Genomic DNA, 12,214 nt, shown 5'->3' on the forward strand with positions numbered 1-12,214 from the left:
ATTAATTCAAGCCACATGGAAAACCCATTTATCCAAACCAAGAATGATTAAGAACTAGAAAATATAGCACTTGTATATGTTTATCATGTATTAAGTGCAGCCAAATTCGATTTATTCCCCACATGCACAACAATACAAAATTCTACCCACGACAATCGGACATCGCATTGCAGAATTGAACCAAGTAGTTAACTAAACACCACAACAAATGAACCAAACATTAACTGAGCACCACATTGCACAATATAACATACTGCTAATAGAAGATCAGACAGTTAACCAAACCAAGATGCTTAACTACTTGGAAATATAGCAATTGTATTTGTTTCTCATGTATTTACTACAGCCAAATTCAATTTATTCCTCACATGGTATACAATAACAGAATGCACCCACAACTATTGAACATCACATTGCAGAATTGAACCAAACAGTTAACTAAACACCACAACACAAATGAACCAAATGTTAACTGAGCACCACATTGCACAATGTATAACCAAACCAAGCATGCTTGACAACTTGGAAATATAGCAATTGTATTCGTTTCTCATGTATTTTGTAAAGATAAATTTGATTTATTTCTCGCATGGAACACAATACAAAATTGTAGCGTGAAGAATTGAACATCACATTTGCAGAATTGAACCAAATAGTTAACTGAAGACGACAACTAATTAAAAAATAGTTAATAAGTAAGCACCACACTACACGACATATAGAACATATACACTAGAGCAACAAATTGCATGGTAAAATTAGATAGCACAATTCACTAGAATTTGTGAAGGAAAGGCAGGAGCAGCACATGCAACGGGTAAACCGAGCATGCTTAACCGGCATAGCTAATAAATGGCAAGGTGCTCCTCCAAGATCTGGGGGTCGGCACGAATGGCAGCCATCGCGGCCTCATGCGCGCGTGCGGCCGCGATTTGCTTCTCCGCTGCCAAATGCTCCTTGAGATCCTGGCTATACTGCGTGCACCATGGCTTAGGGCGGCGCTTATTTCGTGGAGGGGTCAGTGATTTGGGTGGAAGGTGTCGCACTCGCGCCGGCGGTCGGGGCATGTGGGATGTGGAAGGAGGAGGAGGATTAGGGTCGGGTGTGGATTACCGGCCTGGATAGGCGAGGCCGAGCAGCGTGAAGGAGGGTCGCCGACGAGGAGGCAGCGCTGCAAGCAAGGAGTGAAGGTTTCAACTTGGAAAGGAAGGCGGAAACAGGGGAAATGTGGCTTTTGGTAAGGGGGAGGGGCGGGGAGGTAGATATTTCCACGGAAGCCAAAAATTTGGAATCGCTTCAGCCAAAAAACTGGTGCGCAAAGTGTCATCTGACACGGTTAGAGCTGTATACGATATGTGAACATCACAAACGATTCAGATAAGCTTAACCCGTGTGTGATGACTTTGAACGCCAAAAATTTTGGGTCGAATTTCCATGGTTACAGTGGTCATCCACGTCATTGCATAATTTGTGTACACAAAGGAGACTACTGCACACCCACACTTCTTAATCGAGCAAGTTCAGCAATTAAACGAAGCTAGCTGACCTAAACATTACTCTAACTAATTAAAGACCGGCGCTCTTAATTAAACAAAACAAAGAGGCGCTTGGGAATCAATACGGGTGTGGGTAATCCAACCGTGCCGTCTGCACGACCCTTGGGAATAGGTGAGTTTTAAGGCGAGTGGGGAGGCGCTTGATATTCACTGCCTTATAAGGAGATAAGGATCCATTCTTTCACCCACGCCTTCTTCCTCTCTGCCCACCCATTCTCGAGCTCCAGCGCCCAAGTCCTCACTTTTTCCACCTCAAGAAAGCACTCCAATCATGTCCGGATCCGGAGCGCAAGGCAAGTGGATGGTCTCCTCCGTCAAGGAGAAGGACATTACCAAGCTCCGGGAGGCCGGGTATTTGGCCAAGGAAGTCGCCCACTGTCTTCCGGCCAAGGGGCAGATCGTCCCCACCCCAGAGCCCCATGAGAGGTTAGTGTTCATCCCTCACTTCGTCCGCGGGCTGGGATTTCCTCTCCACCCATTCGTTCGCGGACTCATGTTCTACTACGGGCTAGATTTCCATGATCTACCCCAAATTCTTTCCTCAACATCTCGACATTTATGGTCGTGTGTGAGGCCTTCCTCCGCATCCCACCCCACTTCGGACTGTGGCTCAAGATCTTCGATGTGAAGCCGAAGGTGGTGGATGGCCAGCACATAGAGTGCGGAGGCGCCATGGTGAGCAAGATGCCCAACGTCACATGGCCCAAAGGTACTTTTGTGGAGACCGTCAAAGGGTGGCAGCAACTGTGGTTCTACATCACAGAGCCCCGCGACGCCACCTGGGCCGCGGCTCCCGAATTCAAGTCCGGAGCCCCAATGCGGCTCACCTCCTGGCTAGAGAAGGGCCTGAATTGGGCTTCATCGGACGAGCTAACAGCGCTACAGACGCGCATCCAGAGTATGGTGGACAAAAACATCAAGCTCGCCAACGTGATCCAGGTGATGCTAGTTCGCCGGATCCTTCCATGCCAGAGCCGGAGCTGCCATCTGTGAGAGTTCGATCCGGCCGAGCACCAGACCTTGCAATGGTTCTTCGGAACTACGCACGAAGATATCTGGAAGGTGCTTTTCAAGTCCAACAGGACGTGGCCGGCGATGGCCGAGGACCGTGGGCACGACCTGCCCATCCTGCCAGCCCGGTAAGTATTTCGCGTTTCAAGGTGTATCCTTTACTTGCTTACCCCAGGAAGATGCCTAAGCCTCCCTACTTATTTTTTCAGGGCTGGACAAAGAAGGCGGAGTTGCCCGAGGAACCAACCATCCCACTTCTAACGAAGATGCTGGTTCTGGCGCCCTACCAGGCGCCGGAGAAGAAGGCCAAGAAAAAGGCCAAGGAGACCAGAAGTGGCTTCCGGCGCAAGGGTGCTCCGGACGTGATGTACGAAGACACCGAGACTCACTCCTCCGCTGCCGAGGACGACGACAAGGAGGAGGAAGAAAGCAACTACCTCCCTGAGGGGGGAAGGAAGAAGAGGGTGGCCTCCACATGTCTGGAGGCCGAAGCATCCAAGAAGGGGAAAGTCTCCCTCGCCGATAACTCCACGTGGGACATCGATAGCAGCCCAGAGCGGCGCCCCCGAGATAAGCCCCTGGCCGAATCGTGAGTACTCAAAGACCCTAACGCATTCATATATCCAGCCTCTTTACTTCATAGTTTTAACATGTTGAATCATGCCCTTGCAGTCCGGCTCATTCCGACCTCGAGCGATCCTCATATTCGGGGAATTCGCTGGACCCGAAGGTGATGGACAGCGGGTCCCTTCCGGCGGCCTCCTCTCCCAGGGCCATGGATGACACCGAGGTGTTGTCCCGAAGGATCCCAGGCTAGGGAGAGATGCCGGAGGCCGTTAGGGCGGCACCAGAGGGTGAAACCTCGGCCGCCAGACACATGGGGGAGCAAATCCCCATGGAAACTGGCGATGGGGGCCATATCCAATTCGGCCCCGGCCGAATATGGTCCCGGAGACCTATACGGCTCCGGAATCCGGGAAGCAGCCTCCTTCGAAAGAAGGAGGTGTGCCTATTCCGCCGGTAACCTCTGTCCAACCAGAGGCACCGGATACCCTACTGGAAGCACTGCGAGGTGCTTCCATTGTTGAGGAACACCGTACCCTCATGGGTACGGTGATTGAGAAGATTCAGTCCACGAAGAGCAGACTGACGGAAGCCTGCACAAGCCTTCTAACAGGCTTTGAGGTAAGCAACGCAATTATGTAAAAAGAATGTCACAGTATAGACAGTAGCCCCTGAGACTCTGTCCGTTGTTCGGAAAGAAAAGCCGGATAGAGGATCAAATAATGTTTGTCAGGGACTAACCATACATGTCTATGTGAATAAGCAGGCGTCGTTGCTGGCTGCGACCTCCCATGCTGCCGAAGTCTCCGGACTGAAGCAGAGTCTGGAGCGGGCCGAGGAAGAGCTCGATCGTGTAAAAAAGCAGCTGGAGGACAAGCAAGGTATGCCATGACCTTCTGTATATCAGAAAGGATAGATGATTTGTATTGACGTAGTGTCATGATATGTGTAGGAGCGGCGACCGAGGTGGAGGCCCTTAAAAAGGCGCTAGCCGAGGCCAAAAAGAAAGCGGCAAAGGAGCAAGCCGCCCGTGAAAAACACGAGGCCAGGGTTGATAAGGTCCAGCAGGAGCTCCAGGACGCCGTTAAGAAATGCGAGTCCTTGGAGCGCACAAGATGCCTGGGTTGAAGCCCAGGGCGCCCTACAGTAAATCCAAGAGGCCAGGAAAATCACGGCGGGTAAGGATTTTATTATGCAAAGCAAGTATGTGAAGAAAAGGTACTTCTTACTGACCCGGATTTGGAGTTCTCCAGGAGCGTTTGCGGATCTGTCGTGCAGTTTTTCTGACACTGCGGAATTCTTTCGAGCCGAAGAGGGGAGCTCAACGGAGAAGCTATTCTGGTCGTAATACCTTGCACCAGAACATCCGGTGCCCTTTAGCGATCAACTAAAACAGCTGGTCGAACTGCATAGGGTGGCCAAACTGGCCATGAAGGACTTGATAATCGAGCTGTGGCCTGCCAAAGCCGTACCCAGTAGCTACTTCGGGCTCGTGAAGCGGCTGGTCAATGCCTGCCCCCGGCTTGATGTCATCAAGCGGTCAGTCTGCATTAAAGGTGTGCGAATGGCCTTCGCTCGTGTCAAGGTGCAGTGGGCGAAGATGAATGCCATCAAGCTCGTGACCGAGGGACCGCCCGCTGGCAAGAGCACCGCACGCCCGAGCGGTATTTTGATGATGTCCTGGAGGGATCCCGCATTGTAGCAGAGAAATGTGCTAAGGACATTATTTTTGAATGAATACATTCATGTTATCCTGTCCTGTATTATGAAACAAAGCCGTTACGTAATATAATGTTTGTTTATTATTTGAAATTTTACCTCCTGTGCGGCCGTTTTTATTAAATCTGAGAGTTGGCTAGTCGTCGGCTTCAGCCCCCACGTAGGTAGTACGGGGGTGTTCGGGATGGAATCTAAACACTCTTGATCCAAAGGTTTGGTCCTTGAAGAAGGTGTTTAGCGCAACGAACGAGGCAATTGGACTATGTGGCTTTATCACCCTCACTTAGCCATAGGAGTTCGACAATAGAGTTTTAGGCGCAGCCCCTAGTATTCGTGAGTCTGAACTAGGCTGCTGTAGACACCTGATCGGGTGAAGACTGATTGGTCGCATAATGCGGAAAAAATCGCAAAAGATTTGTAACCTCCGAACAGCTGACCGGCTCTCCCCGCATCATGACAGTCAGTTTTCGACTCTCTCTACTGAGGTGCTCATCCGGATAAACCAAGACACAATTGAAGTAGTTCTCCCTTTACTATCCTAGCCGATATAGCGGAACGTAAGGTAGTAAGCACAGGAGCCGGCCAACCCAACTATTGACCAAAGACATGATTCGGAGCCGATGCATATAATGCTAAAATTCGGGGTGCCGAACTATACTGTAAAAAAGTGTTCGGACTTTGTTGCCGAAGTATGGAGCGCAATGAAGCCCCTGGCGAATTAAGGCGTACCAAAGTGTACAGGTGCAATTGATAAGATTATCAAGAAAAAATGAAGTAGTAAGCTAGTGCCGCAGAAGTTGGGCCGCAAACTGTTTGCATTATAGTTGGATTAATACGTCAAAGCGTATTTGTACAAGTAGTGCGATAAGCAACAGGGCTATTTAAGATGCCACGACCAAGGGAGAGCTGCGTGCGGGTCCTGAAAACAGGTAGGGTGATCGTCAAAAAGACTACCTAGAGATTCCCGTATACATCGATGCTTCTTGCCCTCTTGGTATATCTATCCTTCAAAAGGACCGATGATCAGGCCGTCAGGAAGGGCCTGTGGAAAGAAACCTAAAATGGATAAAAAAGAAAAAGTGAAAGTATGTGTGTCCATGGGAGGTCGAGCCGTATTATGGACCACAATCTAGTTATGCCTCCGTCTATGCCCATGGTATTTCGAGTGCGTAGTTATGTACGCGCGGTACGAACGCTGCCGTTTGTTCAGGACTGGGACAGAGGCCAAATTGCTAGTCGAGCTCCTGACGAGCTGGACTGTCCTGCTGCAGAGTAGTCTGGACTTGCTTGACCGTGCCTGGGAGCTTGGCCGCTGAATGAAAGTTGTGCTTGAGAAGGCCGCTTTGTACTTCTGCTGCCAGGGCTACGGTGTGCTCCTCGGTACGGAGGGAGCGTCCCGTGTTTCCATTGACTGTTATGACACCGCGTGGTCCGGGCATCTTGAGCTTTAGATAAGCATGGTGTGGCACCGCATTGAACCGAGCAAATGCGGTCCGTCCGAGCAGTGCGTGATAGCCGCTGCGGAAGGGGACGATATCAAAGATCAACTCTTCGCTTCGGAAGTTGTCCGGAGATCCGAAGACAACCTCTAGTGTGATTGAGCCCGTACAGCAGGCCTCTACACCTGGTATGACTCCTTTAAAGGTAGTTTTTGTTGGCTTGATCCTTGAGGGATCGATGCCCATTTTGCACACTGTATCCTGATAGAGTAGGTTCAGGCTGCTGCCACCATCCATGAGGACTTGCGTGAGGTGGAATCGATCGATGATTGGGTCAAGGACCAGTGCGGCTGAACCGCCATGACGGATACTGGTCGGATGGTCCCTGCGATCGAAGGTGATCGGGCAGGACGACCATGGGTTGAACTTTGGGGCGACTGGCTCCATCGCGTAGACGTCCCTGAGCGTGCGTTTGCGCTCCCTCTTGGGGATATGGGTAGCATATATCATGTTCACCGTTTTAACTTGGCGGGGAAACTTCTTCTGTCCCCCTGTGTTTGGTGGACGGGGATCCTCATCATCGTCCTCGCTTTGCGACCCCTTCTCCTTGTTCTCAGCATTTAACTTGCCAACCTATTTAAAAACCCAACAGTCTCTGTTGGTGTGATTGGCTGGTTTATCTGGAGTGCTGTGGATCTGACATGTACGATCGAGTATGCGGTCCAAGCTGGATGAGCCCGGATTGTTTCTTTTATATGGCTTCTTCCGCTGGCCGGACTTGGAGCCACTGAATCCGGCATTGACCGCCATGTCATCGGTATTGTCACCGTTGCTTCGACGCTTGTGCTTATTGCGTCGGGGCTTGCCGTTGCTATTTTTGGCTTTAGAGGTGCCAACTTCGCTTACAGTGCTATTGCTACGGGCTAGCCAGCTATCCTCGCCCACACAAAAGCGGGTCATGAGTGCCGTGAGGGCTGCCATGGACTTCGGCTTTTCTTGGCCGAGGTGACGGGCGAGCCATTCGTCGCGGATGCTATGCTTAAAGGCCGCTACGGCTTCGGCATCCGGCCAGTCGACGATCTGGTTCTTTTTAGTTAAGAACCTAGTCCAGAATTTCCTGGCTGACTCTCCGGGCTGTTGAACTATGTGACTTAAGTCATCGGCGTCCGGGGGTCGTACGTATGTGCCTTGGAAGTTGTCATGGAAGGCGTCTTGCAAGTCCTCCCAACTGCCAATAGAGTTTTCAGGCAGACTATTTAACCAGTGTCGAGCTGGTCCCTTGAGTTTTAGCGGGAGGTATTTGATGGCATGAAGATCATGACCGCGGACCATGTGAATATGGAGAAGAAAATCCTCGATCCATACCGCGGGGTCTGTTGTCCAATCATATGATTCGATGTTCACGGGTTTAAACCCTTCTGGGAATTCGTGTTCCATCACTTCATCAGTGAAGCAGAGGGGGTGTGCGGAGCCTCTATACCGGGCCAAGTCGCGACGTAGTTCGGATGTAGTCCGTCTGCGGTTTTCGGCCCAGACGTGGTTATGCTCGTCACGTCCGGCTTGATAGCCGTCGTCGCGCGCCAGGGCACACCCCCGCGATCCGTAGATCGATCTGGTCTGACCTGCTCTGTTCTCCAGGTCCTGCCACAGGTCATATGTGTATCCTCGAGCTGTTCTGTTTCTGCCTTTACGGCGAGGTAGTATGCGCTGGTGTTCGGCTTGAGTTGCTGCTTTGTCCCGGCCACGTGGTGGTCGGTCAGCCGCATTACGTCCTAATAGTACGGGCTCCGACGCCTCGTCATTGAATTGAGGTAACAATTTGCGCTTCGGGTTACTTTTGGTTGGGCGCTCGAGGCCGTATTCCTCGGCTACCAGGACATTAGTCCATCTGTCATTGAGCAGATCTTGAGCAACTTGAAGCTGCTGCTGCTTCTTTTTCAGGCTCCTTGCTGTGGCAATTACCCGGCGCTTAAAGCGCTCCTGCTCGAGAGGTTCCTCGGGCATGATAAAGTCTTCGTCACCTAGGCTCACCTCGTCCTCGGAGAGTGGGACATAATTACTGTCCTCTGAGTCTTTGTTTGCGACCTGTTCATCAGGGCTGACCTGCCCATCTTACCGATCGTCCTGTTCGGCAATTGGCTCGTCGGGGTCTTCTCTGTCTTCAGCATCGTCTGGAGTGTGGTTGTTTCCCGTGCCGGTATTGCTGTCTTTTCTACGGCGTGACTTAGAGCGGCGCCGCTGACGTCAGTGCTTTGGCTGTATCTCAGGATGTTTATCCTTGACTGTATCCTTCTCGTTATCGCCGTTATTCTCCTTTGGTGTATCCACCATGTACACGTCATACGAGGAGGTGGCTGTCCAGCACCCGGTAAACGGCAGTTTTTGGGCCTGCTCCTCTCCGGCATCGTCGTCCATACCGTCGATGTCTTCGGAGCCGTAATCGAGCATGTCGGTAAGTCTTTGACAGTGGCTATGAAGTGGGCGGTGGGTGGGAAGTGAAATTCTCCGTCATCAGCCCCCAGTTCAAACCGGATATAGTTTGGCTGTGAGTCCCCTGCTAAGGAGAGGGTTTTTAATGAGTTCAGCACAACACCCAAAGGTGAGTGACGGAAGATGTCCGCGGAGCTGAATTCGACAATTGGCATCTGATCAAGCTCGACGGACGTGGATACACGTGGTTCGGAACCTGTGGCTGGAGACGAATCTGAGGTTCCGGTGACCCAGATCCCGCTCGAGGTTGGGTCTGTGTTCGGCTCCAACGCCGCTGAGTCTGCGGCCTCCGTGGCGGGGTTGAGCTTCCCATTCTCGGATGGCGCAATCTGCTCCGGATCTAGGGCCAGAGCAGTTACAGGCGCTATCTCCTGGGTGTGGTCCGATGACAGATTTAGGTCATGTTCATCGCGATGGCAGGGAGCGGCTGCCATGGGCTCGAATCCGTCGAAGATCAAGTATCCGCGGATATCGGCAACGTAGTTCAAGTTTCCAAACCTGACCTGATGGCCAAGGGTGTAGCTATCAATCTGCTCTAGGTGGCCAAGCGAGTTGGCCTGCAGTGCGAAGCCGCCGAATACGAATATCTGGCCAGGGAGAATGACCTCCCTCAGGGCAGCATCGTTGTAGACGATTGACGGAGCCATCGAGCCTTCTGACGACGACACAGCAGAACTCTCAATGAAAGCACTAATGTCGGTGTCAAAACCGGCGGATCTCGGGTAGGGGGTCCCGAACTGTGCGTCTAGGATCGATGGTAACAGGAGACGGGGGACACGATGTTTACCCAGGTTCGGGCCCTTTCTATGGAGGTAATACCCTACTTCCTGCTTGATTGATCTTGATGAATATGAGTATTACAAGAGTTGATCTACCACGAGATTGTAATGGCTTAAACCCTAGAAGTATTGCCCATATGATTATGATTGCCTCTACGGACAAAACCCTCCGGTTTATATAGACACGGAGGGGACTAGGGTTGTACAAAGTCGGTGACAGAGAAAGGAATCTTCATATCCAAATGCCAGGCTTGCCTTCCACGCCAAGGAGAGTCCCACCTGGACACGGGAGAGAGACTTCTATCTTCTATCTTCACGGCCCATCAGTCCGGCCCACATTACATAATCCGGACGCCCGAGCACCCCTTAATCCAGGACTCCCTCAGTGGGCGGCCGCGATCTGGGATTTGGCTGGCTCCGTCGTCGCAAGGTATGCCACGCAGGAACGGATGGCTGCTCGAACTCTCTCGGCGATTGCCAACTCTTTGGCCGTGGGGTGTCGACCGTTGTCGGAGAAGCTTCCTTCGATTTGTGCTTGTGACCGCCATGAGCTGGGCGTGGATGGCCTCGACATGGTGGTGGGCGTCCTCCATCAGGGCTAAGGCCGCCGCTGCGAAACGGACAGCTGCTGTGCCGCTCTCGCCAGTTGCTATCCCCGAGGCAGATGCTGGTGCCGCCGCTTGAGAAGCAACAGCGGCCGTTTGGGCTACCTTGGCCGCCCAGACGCAGATTGCGGTCGCCCTCATGAAGCTTGTTAGCATGTGCCTGGCGGCTGCGGCCGCGCTCTCGCCGGAGTGGGCCGCCGAAGTTGCCCTCACGAGCTGGTCCACATCCCCATCTTTCACCGGCGACGAGTGAACAGTGAAATGATATTTGGGGAGCGAGCTAGTGTGCTTGACACACCGGTTGTGGAATGTAGCCGACGCACCTTCTCGCGTAAGCCATAGGCATACTATACACCGACGGTGCTCCAAGATATTTTGTGCTGCATCTCACACGGTTGGTGATAATAAACTGTGTGCGATCTACTTGATTTTTCGTCTTGATTTGAATTACGTAATGGGGTCACAGCTGCAAAGTATGGTGTTTGAATTGCTAGAACTTTTATTTGCAGTGAACATGCAACTATAGGTGTGTCGCCAAAAAAATTGGAATTATTCAGGGTTCATTTGGACGGTTTTATACATTCACTTGGTTTTGTTGCCATATCAGGTGCATAATTAAAATTTGAACTACATGCACATGCTCCAGTGCATATAAACAGGTTGAAAAATCAAATCTGTGTCCTTGGTTGCATGTTAGGTCCCATGCAAGAAATGGGAATGAATGTCAAACACCCAGCCACCGTCACTCGGCCGCAAACATTGAGATACTTGGTTTTTAAATTCTAGTAAATCCAAAACTCGTCTGAAATTCATGAAACTTGGCATGCTATCATGGAGCGGCATCAACATGCCGTGGTAAAAAAATTGTCCCATTTGGGGCAGGTTTGGGTATAAGCTTCTCCCAAACCAGAGCGTCTCACAACAAGTGTGATGGTTTCGGTAGGGAATGTGCCACCTTTCGGGACGAAACGGTATCCCATTCCTCTTATTTCTTTCAAAATTTTTCTAGTGTCAACATAGAACAACAGGAGTGTTGTGTTTAATTTTTGAATTTTTCGGGGTTCGTTGGGACATTTTTATACATTAACTTGGTTTTGTAGGCATTTCAGGTGCATAGTTCAAATTTGAACTACATGCACATGCTCCATTGAATATAATCTGGTTGAAAAATCAAATATGTGTCCTTGGTTGCATGCTATGGTCCCATGCATGAAATGGGAATGAATATCAAACACCTTACCATCGTCACTCGGCCGCAAACATTGAGATACCTGGTTTTTTAATTTTAGGAAATCCAAAACTCGTCTGAAATTCATGAAACTTGGCATGCTACCATGGAGCGGCATCAACATGCCATGGTAAATTTTTGGTCCCATTTGGGGCAGGTTAGGGTATAAGCGTCTCACAAACCAGAGCTTCTCACAACAAGCGTGATTGTTTCGGTAGGGAACGTGCCACCTTTGGGGACGAAACGATATATGTTGCCTCTTATTGCTTTCAAAAATTTTCTAGTGTCAACATAGAAAAACAGGAGTGTTGTGTTTAATTTTTGAATTTTTCGGGGTTCGTTTGGACATTTTTATACACTAACTTTGTTTTCTAGGCATTTCAGGTGCATAATTCAAATTTGAACTACATGCACATGCTCCAGTGCATATAAGCTGGTTGAAAATCAAATATGTGTCCTTGGTTGCAAGCTTTGGTCCCATGCAAGAAATGGGAATGAATTTCAAACACCCTGCCACCGTCACTCGGCCGCAAACATTGAGATACCTGGTTTTTTTAATTCCAGTAAATCCAAAACTCGTCTGAAATTCATGAAACTTGGCATGCTACCATGGAGCGGCATCAACATGCCGTGGTAAAATTTTTGTCACATTTGAGGCAGGTTAGGGTATAAGCGTCTCACAAACCAGAGCTTCTCACAACAAGCGTGATTGTTTCGGTAGGGAACGTGCCACCTTTGGGGACGAAACGATATCTGTTGCCTCTTATTGCTTTCAAAATTTTTCTAGTGTCAACATAGAAAAACAGGAGTGTTGTGTTTAATT

This window comes from Triticum aestivum, chromosome 2D (assembly GCF_018294505.1).
Source record: "Triticum aestivum cultivar Chinese Spring chromosome 2D, IWGSC CS RefSeq v2.1, whole genome shotgun sequence".
Taxonomy (NCBI): domain Eukaryota; kingdom Viridiplantae; phylum Streptophyta; class Magnoliopsida; order Poales; family Poaceae; genus Triticum; species Triticum aestivum.